The sequence below is a fragment of the Myotis yumanensis genome, unplaced genomic scaffold (genome assembly GCF_028538775.1).
Source record: "Myotis yumanensis isolate MYYU_CA2020_CCGP unplaced genomic scaffold, mMyoYum1.0.hap1 SCAF_1, whole genome shotgun sequence".
Classification (NCBI taxonomy): domain Eukaryota; kingdom Metazoa; phylum Chordata; class Mammalia; order Chiroptera; family Vespertilionidae; genus Myotis; species Myotis yumanensis.
Window position 1 is genome coordinate 206,190,403 of NW_027223752.1, and position 13,881 is coordinate 206,204,283.

At 44.1% G+C, this 13,881-nt stretch overlaps 1 protein-coding gene across 6 annotated transcripts in view; it reads right to left on the bottom strand.

The window, feature by feature from the left end:
- The window catches only part of CRACD (capping protein inhibiting regulator of actin dynamics), a 228,773-nt gene that overhangs the window by 45,325 nt on the left and 169,567 nt on the right, over positions 1–13,881 (bottom strand). For 4 of the 6 annotated variants that reach the window (XM_070396241.1, XM_070396250.1, XM_070396258.1 and 1 more), the window contains exon 1: positions 6,677–6,757. The gene's annotated coding sequence lies outside the window, so the exon portion shown is untranslated. Of the gene's footprint in view, positions 1–6,676; positions 6,849–13,881 lie in introns of those variants that run through there. The other 2 variants (XM_070396234.1, XM_070396226.1) reach the window with 2 other exon arrangements.

The window sequence follows — 13,881 nt, forward strand, 5'->3', positions numbered from 1 at the left end:
TAATTCTGCTGTGAGCATTTGTGTGCAAGTTTTCGTGTGGACATTGCTTTCATTTCTTTTGGGTTTATATCTAGTTTAACATTTTGAGGAACTGTCAACCTGTTTTCCAAGGCGGCTGTACCATTTTACATTACCATCTGCAATGTATGAGGGTTCCACTTTCTCCACTTCCTCACCAGCACTTGTTATTATCTCTCTTTTATATTATAGCCTTCCTAATGGGTATGAAGTGATACCTCATTGTGGCTTTGATATGCATTTCTTTGCTGGCTAACGATGTTGGCCAAGTGTGTTTTCATATGTTAATGGACATTTTTATATCTTTGGAGAAATGTCTATTCAAATCCTTTGCCCATTTTTTAAACTGCTCTGTTTTGGGGATCTTTATATTAAGTTATAAGAGTGCTTTACTTATTCTGAATATAGTCTTATCAGATAAGTGGTATGCAAATGTTTTCTTCCATCCTGAGGATTTTTTTCACTTTCTTGATGATATTTTTTATTTATTTTTCTTTTAAAAAATGTTTTTATTGATTTTTAAATAGAGAGGAAGGGAGAGCGAGAGAGGGAGAGAGAAATATTGATGAGAAAGACACATCAATTGCTGCCTCCTGCATGCTCCCTACTGGGGATCAAGCCCACAACTTGGGCACGTGCCTTTACAGGGAATCAAGCCCAGGACCTCTTGGTCCATGGGAAGCATTCAATCCACTGAGCCACACCAGCCAGGCCACAAAATTCTATGTTTGGTGAAGTCAAATTTACCAATTTTTCTTTTATCACTTGTGCTTTTTGGTACTAAAAAAATCACTGACTAATCCAAGGTCATGGATTTACTCCTTGGTTTTCTCCTAAGACTATTACAATTTTAGATCTTCATTTAGATCTATCATCCATTTTGAGTTCATTTTTGTGAATGGTATAAGAAAAGAGTCCAACTTTATTCTCTTGTATGTGGCTATTCAGTTGTCCCAGCACCATTTGTTGAAAAGACTATTCTTTATCCACTGACTTGTCCTGGCACGCTTATTGAAAATCACCTGACCACAAGTGTAAAGATTTATTTCTGGACTCTCAATTAAAACCCACTGATTTATATAGTCAGTACCACACTATTTCAATACATTTTTATTGGTTTCAGAGAGGAAGGGAGAGGAAGAGAGAGATAGAAACATCTATAATGAGAAAATCATTGATCGGCTGCCTCCTGCATGCTCCCTATTGGGTCCGCAGCCTGGGCATGTTCCCTGACCGGAAATCGAACTGTGACCCCTGGTTCATAGTCTATGCTCAACCACTGAGCCACACTGGCTGGGCAACTTATATCACATTATTTAAATTACTGTAGCTTCGTAGCCAGTTTTCAACTCAGGAAGTGTGAGCCCTTCGAGACTGTTTCAGGTATTTTAGGTCCCTTGCGTTTCCATGTGAATTTTAGGACCCACTTGTCAATTTCTACAGAAAACACAGGTTTTGATAGGGATTGCAATGAATCTGTAGATCAATTTGGAGAGTATTGCCATCTTAACAATATTAAGTTTTCTGATCCATAAATATGAGATATCTTTCCATCTACTTAGATTCTTTTTGTTGTTGTTAATCTTCACCTGAGGATATTTTTTCCACTGATTTTTTTTTCTTTTGAGAGAGAGCAGAAGGGAGGGAGGAAGGGAGAGCAAGAGAGAAACAAGATGTGAGAGGCAATCGATTGGTTGCCTCCCACTCCCACCCTAACTAGGACGGGGATCCTGCAACCCAGGTACTTGTCCTTGACCAGGAATCAACCATTGAGCAAAACTGGCCAGGGCTATTTAAATCTTCTCTAATTTCTTTTTTGTTGTTGCGTATATGCTTAAGCTACTTATTTTATTGAATTTATTGGGCTGGCATTGGTTAGTAAGACTATAATAGGCTTCAGGTGCACAATTCCGTAATACATCACCAGTACCCTGGATTTTTTGTAGCTGCCCTTTATTACGCTACAGAAATTCCCTTCAATTCTATTTGCCATATTCATTCGAACGTGGAAGTCTCTGCTGCGGTCATTCGGGATCTGAGATGTCCGTGCCTTGTCTCTTAGCCACTCCAAATCCCGCCCATCTCCTGGAGCCAGCTCAGGGCTCCTCATTCCTGACACTTCCCTGACAGCTCCAGTCCCAGAGTGCCCTCACCCTCCTTGGAGCCCCTTCAGTTCTCGCTGCGGCCTACAGCTGGCACTCACCATAGAGTGCTGTAGCTGTGCATGGCACGGCAGTAAATGCTGCATGTTAGGCAGAAACTGGAAGCAGGACCAGTGGAGTCCCAGTGAGGAGGAGAGCCTTGGGCAGGCAGCTAAGGGCAGGAAAACACCCGAGCCCGGTGGCTCAGGGCCACGTGACTAGCTCCCCAGGAAGGCTGCAGCAGAACAGCGGATGGTTCAGAATGGACACTTCACCACTGGAGCAGTGGCTCAGCAACTTACCAGCAAGTCACTCTCTGGCCTTCGTTTTCTCATCTTTGAAATGGGGACGAGAATGTCAATCTCAGAGTGCCTTGGTAAGTATTACATGAGTTCATCTATACAAAACACATTGTACTGAGTTCAATGGGTGGCAGCTGTAATCTATGCTACAGGATAGTCTCTGTGAGAGAAGCGTTTGTGGTTAAAGCAATCTTGGGAATGCTCTATGCCAGTGGTTCTCAACCTTGGCTGCATATTAGAATCACCTAGGAATGTTTTTAAAATGCTGACTTCTGGGCCTCATCCTCTGGAAATTCTGTTTCTTTGTTACTAATGTTGTGGCCCCACCTGATAACAAAGAAACAGAATTTCTGGAGGATGAGGCCCAGAAATCAGCATTTTAAAAAGATTCCCAGGTGATTCTAATGTGCAGTCAAGGTTGAGAACCACTGCTCTATACTCTATAGTTTTTGCAGATTCTCAGAGTAAATCAGCACAGTGAAGGCTCTCTGAAGTCCTATGTAAAGGATCCTATTTAATTTGTTTTGGCCCAGAATTTCCCAAACCTGTTCGCCAAAATGACCCTTTCTCCCCTTTCAACATCCACGTAGTTGTATTTAATTAATAAAGGAAGTCACGTTAAGTTGTTAAAAACGGGTCATGTTTTAACTGTTTTGCTTTTCCCACAGGCATGTATAATTTAAAAGCAGCAGCCTAAGAAAAATGAAGGCTTCTAACCTAGAGAAAGAATAGGATGCTGTAAGAGCCCAAAGGCAATGAGAAATTTCAGACAGAAGGAGCAGATCAATAATGAGCTATTTTTGGCCATGGAGACATTTCTAAAATTGCAGCTTTTCGGAGTTAAAGTTCAGCTCCTTTAAATTCCCACCAGTGCCGAAATTCCCCTTCATCAGTCCCAGCCCCTGCTGGCACACACTCAGCCTCCCCAATTTTAGGCAGCTCTCGTAATGAGGAAATCCTCCCTCAGGTCGGGCTGAAATCTGCCTCCTGGGACCTCCACCCAAGACCAGGTTAACGGAATTGTGTGTTTTTTGGAGACGGCAAATAAAAGGCGCAGAAATGCTGTGAATCATTACACAATGCAACGTAACACACCCACTGACGGAGCTGTGAACTGAAAATGAGAATTATTGGAAACAGCACCTTTCACCTTCTGCATCTGTAAACAGGACAAATAACCAGAAGTTTAGCTGTACTGTAAGCAATGAATACTCTGTGGGTGGACTTAAATGGCAATTGGCAATTGCTGAGAAGAAAAGGGGGATACATGTTTTAAAAGACTTCTATATTCCCATCCTTTTTAATTTTTAAAATTTGTAAGGAGAGCCCTGACGGGTTTGGCTCAGTGGATAGAGCGTCGGCCTGTGGACTGAAGGGTCCCAGGTTCGATTCCGGTCAAGGGCATGTGCCTTGGTTGCGGGCACATCCCCAGTAGGGGGTGTGCAGGAGGCAGCTGATCGATGTTTCTCTCTCATCGATGTTTCTGACTCTCTATCCCTCTCCCTTCCTCTCTGTAAAAAAATCAATAAAATATATTTTAAAAAAATTTGTAAGGAGACATTTTAGAAAACTCTTTATCCAGAGCTTATCCTTCCAGCTTCATTATAAAGAAAAGGGTCAATTAAATATAGCATTTGTCTCACAAATGTGGGTTTAACAAGAGTCAATAATAAGAACAGGTGACGTGACCTGTATTTTATAGCTGTCTGATCCAGTGTGGAATTTCCCAAGGCTCTGTGATACCTCAAACCTAAGGGAAACTTCACGGGGTGAAGGAACAGAACCTGAGTGAGAAGAGAACAAGCAGGGCCCAGGCACAGTTCAATAAGAGGTCGGGGACTTGGCAAAACCACGGAAAGGACCAGCTGCGTCTTCATAGGACCGTCCTCCCAAAGGAGAACTCCCTAGCCCAGCTCAGTGGTTGAGCATCAGGCTATGAACCAGGAGGTCACGGTTCGATCCCTGGTCAGGGCACATGCCCAGGTTGCAGGACCCCCTCAGTAGGGGGCGAGCAGGAGGCAACCCATCAATGATTCTCTCTCTTCACTGATGTTTCTCTTTCTCCCTCTCCCTTCCTCTCTGTAATCAATAAAACTATATTTAACCCCCTCCCCCCCAAAAAACCACAACAAAGGAGAACTTTCTAGACTCAGTCCCATGTTACATTACACAACTATTTGGTACCATTTTGGTATCTGTACCTCATTCTGACACTGAGAGGCAAAAAGGCTCACATGGCTAATTTACAACTGAGGGATTCGTCCTGGACAATCCTCAACAAGGATCCGTACTGACATCCCAACAGCCCGGGTGAGGTCAGTCTAGCTGTGTTCACCTTCCAGAAAAATCATTTCCTCTACTTAAAGTCAAGTTTTCTTACTACAGTCAATGGAAAGCAAACATGGCCTGTGCAGGAAGAGAGGCAGCACTGAGACCAACAAGCACTGTCGGTGAGCACGTGTGGGGCTTCAGCACAAGGCTTGCCTGCGGATTCTGTAATTTGGGCTCCACTGTGGTGTCTATTCAAATTTGCTCACTGACACACATCACAGAGGATGCTTCTGTCCCTGTCTTTGAAATACAGTAAGAATATCACAGATCACAGCACTTCAACGGGCACTAGTAGGACATCGTTATTGTTGAGAGGTTCTTAGAAACGGCAACTTTAAGTGAAACAACACATAATGAAACCAATTTTACTACAGGTGGCTACAAAAAAGAGTTAAGATCCATATTTCTGGTCACAAAAACATCACTAAATTCTTGTGTAATAAAGAGGCAATATGTTAATTAGACTGGACGGCAGACTGACCTTCTGGAACGACCTTCCTGAATGACCAGTGGGCGGGGCCGCGAGGGCTGACCCCTTGCATGAATTTCGTGCATCAGGCCTCTAGTTTCTAAATAAAGTCCCCAAACACTTCTAATATTAAACATTAAAATAAATTTGAGTTATACATACATTTAAAAAAGACTAATAAAAACGAGTAAAATCATTCTTTTCCAACCCATCTACTCCATTTCATGGTGACAGGTGGCTGGAGCCTATCCCTGCAGCTCAGGGCACAAAACAGGACCCAACCCTTCCTGGAAGGGCCACTCACACTCACAACCACACTCACACCCACACCCACACCCACACCCACACTCCACCCACACCCACACTCCACCCACATCCACACTCAGCCTGGGACAATGTAGACACACCAGCTCAACTCACGTGCACATCTTCGGGATGGGGCTTAGAAACCAGAGAAAATCCACACAGACTTGGGGAGAAGGTGCAAACTCCACGCAGGCAGTGGCCTGGCGGGGAATCACATTTTTCTCATCAATGTTATAATGCAACGATGTAGAAGGAAACGTTAGTCAAGGTCCAGCTGAACTACATCAGTGCCAGGCATTCACAGGAAACACCTTTTGAGCACCTAAGATGAGGCCGAATAAAACCTGGTCCCTGACTTCCTGGACACTAGCCATCGAGTGAGAGAGACAGCCAAGCAAATCAATGACTTCCATACAAAGTGACAAGTGCCAGCTGGAGGCAGGCACCTGGTGCCAGTGGAAGGCGGGCAAGTCTCAGAGGGACTGACTTCTAAGCTGTCAGCAGCAACAGCTCTGACTCCGACTCCAATTCCCAGCACTCAGGTGAGAACGGACCTTCTGACCCTGCCTTTCTGAGTTCCTTATGCTAACATGGCCAGATTTAGCACCTGTGTTTGTTCTGAGAGAGTCGGGGAGAGGCAGAGAAGAACACAGAAAACAAAGAACAGAATTTGAAAGCGCATCGCACGCAGACAGGTTCTGGAAGTTGCTAGAGATGGCCAGGGGTAGGAAGGGCGACCACCCTGTGCCTGGGCAGCCCACATCCTCGATCTGGGTGCAAAATCTAATCTAGGACCCGCCTTTCTCCTTGCCAAACAATGAGACATAGAAAGGAGGTCTTTCTCCATCCAAGGACACTGGTGGAGCCAAGCCCATTATAGGCTGCCTGCCACGACCAGCGAGGGCGGCAAGAGGAAGGCACAGAGCCCAGGGCTCTCCCAGGGGGCGAGGCCACACTCCTCTACCAGCTCCCCAAGGCGACGCCTCCACAGGGCACACCAAGCACCGCAAGTCTCCCACCTTCCCGGCGGCGATGGAACACATCCTGTGGGATCCACTCCCCACCCGGGCCCCACAGGAGATCTACACACAGGAAAGGTGAATCGTTACCTTAGGCTGTCCTCCAGGGTCTCCTCATCCGAAGAGAAGGTGCCATTGCTGACGCTCTGGGGAGAGTGGCTCTTCCTTCCTGCCTCCGCCTCCCGGGAAATCGAAGTGTCTTTCTTTTTCCTTTTGCCAAACAACTTCTTAAAAGGCTGGAATTTGCCTCCCTTCTTCTTGTCTGCGGATTACAGGATAAACACTCGCTGCGGTTTGACAGGGCTGCACCCCGGAGCCTCAGAGCAAATTACAGCTGAGCTGCCTCGGCCCAGGGAGCTGGGGCAAAGGGCAGCCATCACAGGAAAGGGGTGGCCAAGCCCTGTGCCAGGAATGCCAGGGCCTGCCCTGTCCGCGCACAGTCAGGCGGAGACAAGCAGGAGCGCAGTGCGCGTCTGCCTCAGGCTCCCAGGGAGCACCTGGGACAACACGAAGGGGTTCTAAGCCTCCAGGCGCAGCACCCCTGGCACAGGCCACACCACGGTGGTGTCTGCTTTCTTAAACAAAGCAGGTGGCCTGTGCCCTTCTCCACGGGAGAAGCTGAGATAACGCATAAGCCACACGGCTGTTTAAGAAAAAGTGTGTGTGTGTGTATCATCTCTTCTGAGAAGCACTCGTTCAGCCTTCGCACACAGAAAACCGCTAACTCTTGATATAAGCGTTGCCCCCTATCCTCTCCATCCCCATATAGTTCTAGTTTATCTCTCTTGTCTCCTCTTAAAACTACTGCGAAGAGCCCCACAGGAATCGTTATGAACATTTTTCCATTCATTGCTTCATCCAGGCACAACCCAGGCTCACAGCCAGCACTGCCTGCAGGTATTGTAGGTAATACCTTCCAGTTCAGTTTCAGATACAAATTCCTCACATCACTCCACTCCCACCTCGGCAAAGGAAGTATAAATCACCCCATGCCAGAGCATCTTCTCAGATCTTCCCTTTAAGAAGTTTAAAGAAAAGAAAAACAAAAAAAAGAAGTTTAAAGAACATGTATCCAGTGATCAGGCACTCTTTTTCCTAAATTATTTAACCCTTACTATGCATCACTGCTCTAAGAACTTTATAAATATGAACTGGGTCCTCACCACAATTCTGTAAGGTAGGTAGCATCGACATCCCCATTTTACAGATGGAAAGCCTGAGGTACAGAGAGATGAGCTAACTTGTCTATGTCATGGGAAACATATCTTTGAAGCTGGAGTCAGGAGCTCTGAGGGAAAAGGAAAGTTGAAACATTTCTATACACAACGTGCATAGAAAAACATCGGTATAAAACACAAAGGTATAGGGCCCCCAAGTTAGTATCAGAGCCCCCAGAACTTTGCTCGACAGAGTCTACAGAGAGATCTGGGCATAAAAATGAGGTTACTGATGTTCAAGGTAGTTGCCTCATCTCCTCTGGTGATCTTCAGCTCTGGCTTTTCTGAGAGAAAATCTGAAGGGTGGGAGAAGTGGTTTAAATCACTTTGCCCTAAGCAGTGGCATCAGACACTGAGGAAGCAGATACAATAATCACCAATTACAAAAAGACATATACTGGGATCCTTAGTACAGATGCAAACAGACCTTCGAGCGTCAGCGGTCCCTGAAACAACGCTGTATCATTTCACATTGAAATGGAAGGCAGACTTCTAACATACGAGATGCCTTCCACACCCAAGGCTTTGTGCTAGGCATGCAGTCCTCAAAAAAGTTAAAATTTCACTCTGTATTATTTAAAAGACGATAAAGTGTGCAATACAATTGAGACAATATCGGTAAAAAATAATTAGAAGGTTTGATTTCAGAATGTTTGTATGCTTTCAGTGGTCACTTATTCAGGAGTATAGGCCAGAGATTTTCATGACATCTACTTTTGGTATCCATGAGCAAAATCTCCAGTGCAGCCCCGAAGAAGAAGGGAGGTAATTTAAAAAATTACCACCGGAGGATTTCGAAGACCAGAAAAGAAATTAGGCAAGTGTTAAAAAAATTGGCCTTATATAAAATGAATCAATTAAGTATCTTAATTTTTTAAAAATTCTATAAGGCACTACAGGTATCATTACATTATTATATAATTGGTCTTTGGCACTGACTGATAAGTCAACATTTTCTTTTTGACTATCCAAGGCTCAAAATATGTAAATGACACTATTATTGTGAATGGTCACCATGATAAATGGTCGAACAGCCACTTATGCTAATTTCACTTATTTCTGAGATAAATTCTTCCTTCTTCCCTTTTTATCAATTGCCTTTTTCTCACTGCAGAAATATCTAACCCTAAATTGTCTAACCAGGAATATTCTCAAAGACCATTGCAAAAACCTAAAAACATCAGTTATGAATCATTCCTCCCAGCCTGGGCCCACTGATCCAGCTTTTAAGTTAACTAGAGAATTTTTTATTATGTCAGAATTTACTGATAGAAAAAAAGATCATCATTTGCTCTAAAGTCAAGGTGGATGTGGTGGCGTTCAGTTGAGCTGGAACCAAGGGAGTGAACGATCATCAGAGACAAGTTACAGTTTCTTGAACAGGTTACTTGTGTATTTAACTAACGGGTGACTTGGTCAGTCAAGAAGGTGGATGGGGTCCTTTGTGTTGCCTCAACGTCCAGACCGGTGGCAGCTACCATATAAAATATTTGTTGCATGGGTCACATTGCTGGGGGAGACAGAGAGTGAACAGAACCTGGAAAGAGCTGAATACAAACACAAGGACGGGACAGAAACAGCCTTGGGAAGATGCCAGGATGAGGAGCCTCAGCCCGGAGAACCTGCTGGGCTGCAAGCAAGCAGAGAGTGGCCTCCCTCAGGGAGCCCCGTCTGCAGAGCTGGCCCGTGGAGGACTGTTTGTGAACCAAGCACTCCAGCACTTTGTGCTGCACTTTAGATGGGCAATGACTTGGCATGAGTACACCCGTATTATCCTGGAAGACGTGTCAAAGTCCAAATGTCAGCGAGCACACAGCTCAGAAGTACCCGGGAAAGGCTGTTTCAGCAATCCCTTGGTTACTATCAGGAAGGTAAGAGAACAATAAAACCTACCCGACTACCCATCCGACAACCACTCCTTCCTGCCACGAGGAAAAGAGCGTCTAAGTCCTAAGAATGCCAATCTCTCTTGGGAGGAGGGGTCAGAACACGGAAGCTTACAATCTGCTCCAAAGACTTAGTGTTTGGTCACATCTCGGTTATAAAAAGTAATTTCCACCGTCCTCATTTGCAAAATTAGTAACATACTTTCTGTCAAGATATCTTTACATTTTAAATACAATTTAAATGTGTATTTTAAATGATATTTTTACTAATGACTGTGGCAATTAATTAATGTTCCAGGGCTAACTTTGTGAAAAGTCCCAGTAACTACATTTAGGCCCACCCTACCTTCAGGCAGCAAACTCTGATTAAGCAACAACAATAGGGAATGAACCTATAAATCAGAGGAGGAATTATACTCTTATTGAGTTGATCCCCCAGTTTATTCTCAAAGTTCAGTATAAGATTTCTCACATCCAAAAAACAAGTACCCAATTTTGTTGTTGTTGTTGTTAATCCTCACCCTAGGATATTTTTCCCATTGCTTTTCAGAGAGAGAGTGGAATGGAGGGAGGGAGGAAGAGAGAGTGAAAGAGAGAGAAACATCAATGTGAGAGAGACACATCAATGGGTCGCCTCCCACATACGCCCCCGACCGGGTGTGGGTAGCAAACCCACAATGCAGGTACATGCCCTTGACTGGGAATCAAACCCTTGACCCTTCAGATGCAAACAGACACAATAATGGTGTCATTTAACACTTGCCTAATTAATGTTCTTTGAGAGGGCCAGTGCTCTAACCACTTAGCACACGGGCCAGAACAACAAGTACCTACATTTTATGAAACATTTGCAATTCTATGCCACAACATCCATTACGAAAACCTGAGACGAGCCTATAAATATGCATTAAATGAACTATTTTAGGATCGATTTATGATTTGGGGGCTGTATTAACAGTCTGTCTCCACAGAATCAACTGGCTAAGTGCATGGTCATCAGCAGCGGCTATTTTCTTGACAGATGACACCGACTGTTACCATGAATATTCTTTGTACAGATGGGGCCTAAAAGATCAAAGCAATTTGAACAAGGTAGTAAGGCAGAGCACTTCTGCAATGCTGATGTGAAATATTCCCACAGACAAACGCCATAGAGCAGGAGAACAGTTTAGCAATGTTTTCTCCAACAGAGTATTTCAGATGGCATTTTAGAATTTTACAACACAAATTTAATTTGGTTGGGTGGTTGGGGTAGTGGGGAGAAGGAGAGAGGGAGAAGGAAGAAATATTCCCTCTACTAAATTGTGTCTTTTTAAAAATTGGCTACAGCTCTAGTTAAGGGTTATGTACATGGGCCCCAGAGATAAGAAGAGTTGGCTCAAATCCCGATTCCATTTCTTACTAGCTATGAAACATCTGCTTGCCAGCCTCTCTGGAAATGTACCATCTTAAGATGCAAGACTAAATTTATTGGGGAAAAGACAGTGGGTGCCACATTGTCTTAATATCTCACCATTTTTGTGTTGTCATTTTTCACATGAAAGAATGTACATATGCATATACACTATGCTCAGGGATCATGGTAATTTTCATTCTTTTTAAGTACTGAATTAACTTATTGTCATCATCCAACAATTATATTAGGGATTTTTTTCCACTTAAAAAAAGTGCTCATTATCCATTACTTCATAGATATAATTATGTACTGGCTGCATCATCATAATTGTTAGTTTACATAGATGTTTCTAAAAATTAAAAATCACTGGGCAAGTCGAGCAAATCTGATTCGTTTTCCATTTGTCATAAGGATGCAATTCTTACATTTCATTTCTAAACCTAAAATAATAGAAGCATACAATTTCTCTGCATTGGATTATTCATATGGTACGCTTTCAAATGAGAAATAGAATTTCCTATCATAGTTCACTTGGAGATCATAAATGTTTTCGTCTGGGGCTTCTCAGACTGGGCTCTGTGTGTCGGTACCAGGTTCTTATTCAAAGACCAGTTCATTTGAGAACCTGGGTAAAATAAAGTTAAATATGTTTCTTTACCAGGGACCTTCCAGGGTCTTTAATATCCTATATCATGATTGCTCTCCAAAGGAGCAGAGAATATGCAGTGCTTCCCAAAACTTGTTGGCTATGGAGACTTGGCTGTTTAGACATCCATCATGGCTAGTGTTCTTCTGAACATTCTCTGGGAAACACTTGCCTTCCATATTTCTTTCCAACAATTTTTAGTTTCTTTAGGTACCATATATTTCATGCACATACCTCCCCCAAACCCCAGAGCACCCTGCTCAGGAGACCCAAGTGAGCTGACTGACACACATTTTGGTTAAATAAACCTACCATTTGGGGCCAAGTTCTGATTTCAAACATGTATACTTAACATATGTGAATAGCATTTATTAAAACACAGAACATAGCCAACTGCCTGGACTGTATAATTTTACTATGTAAGCCCGGGAACTTCAGAACCTTTTCTTAGCTCTGGAACACTGGATACTTTGGAGAAGGAACTATCTAGTTAAAAAAGATTACTTACTGAAGTACACGGTGATACACAAATACTCGGTGGCTATCACATTCTTACTGGACTCCACAATCCTGTAACATTTCAGTAAAGACTAGGAGTTGGCAACATGGCGGATGGGCTGTGCTCCCTGGGACGATACAAAGACAAGACTGCGATTCTCCTTCTGGAGAGGAGGGAAGGGGGGCCACGGCCTCCTGTCAGGTTACATGGGTGAAGAAGGAACAGTTTGCTCCTTTACTGGGGAAGCACGGAGGGAGGAAGATATTTGCTGCTGTGCTATTTCATACAATGAAGAGACAGGATCAATAATTCTCTCTCTTTCTCTTTCTCTCTCTCTCTCTCTCTCTCTCTCTCTTCTCTCTCTCTCTCTCTCTCTCTCTCTCTCTCTCTCTCTCTCTCTCTTTCTCTCTCTCTCTCCTCAGAAATCTGCAATTTGGCCAGGGCTTGTCAGGGAAAGCTTGTTTCTGCTCTAGCACATCAGCTGAGGTGGCTTGACTGAGGGCAAAAGGACTCATTTCCAAGATGGTGCAATCAACTGGTTGGTATTGGCTGTCAGTTGGGAGCTCAGATGGAGTCGAAGGGTAGGAACCCTGGGTTTCTGGGTTTCTCCCTGCACGGATCTCTCCATGTGGCCTGGGCTTCCTCGTGGCATGATACTTGGATTCCAGAGGCAAGAACAGAGTTCTAGCTAGGCATAAGCTATACTGCCTTTATGACCTGCCTCAAAAGTCTCATAGTTGTCCATCTTTTTTTTATGTTGTTAATCCTAACCTGAGGATATTTCCCCACTGAATTAATACTCTTTTAGAAGAGGGCAGGGGCCCTGGAACTAACGGCAAGAGGCCCAGGGTGGTAGTGGCTGTAGCTTTCACCAGTGGAGAACGTGGTAACCAGCCCAGATCCAAACCCCAGGTCCTGGGCACTTGGGTGGATGGGCTATGGCATATGTTGGAGACTTCTAAGGAAGGCGTAGAGCTTGGATTTGTGTTGTTTCCTCATCCAGAAACGTCATTTTCATTTTTTTTCCAATGGGATAAAACCCTATTCAAAGACCTAGGTCCTCGAGGCTGTTCCCAAGCCCCCCAAGCCCAGTGATAACTAATCACACCTCCCTCTGGCTTCCGTGCACTTTGCTCATACGTCTGCTGTGCCTCCCCATGTGTCAGGAGCTGACCTCTGCCCCCCAACATTCTTACGTTGAAGTCCTAACCCCCAAGCACCTCAGCATGTGACTATTTGGAGAAAGGGTCTTTAAAGAGAGAATGATGGTAAAATGAGGTCGTTAGGTGAGCCCTCATCCAATATGACTGGTGTCCTTGTAAGAAGAGATTAGGACACAGACACAGACAGGGGGAGGACCATGTGGGGCACAGGGAGAAGATGGCCATCTACAGTCCAAGGGAAGAGGCCTCAGAAGATGCTGATGACACCTTGATCTTGGACTTCTAGGTCCCAGAATAATGAGAAAATCCTTGTGTTGTGTAAGCCGCCCTGTCTGTGGTACTTTGTTATGTAGCCCCAGCAAACTAATATGATTTTGTGACTTTACACTTTTAAACATGTTCTTCTTCTACCTGGAATGCCTTTCTCCATTTGCCTACAGAACTCCTAACCATCTTCCCAAACACATCCTTGGTGTCACATTCTCTTG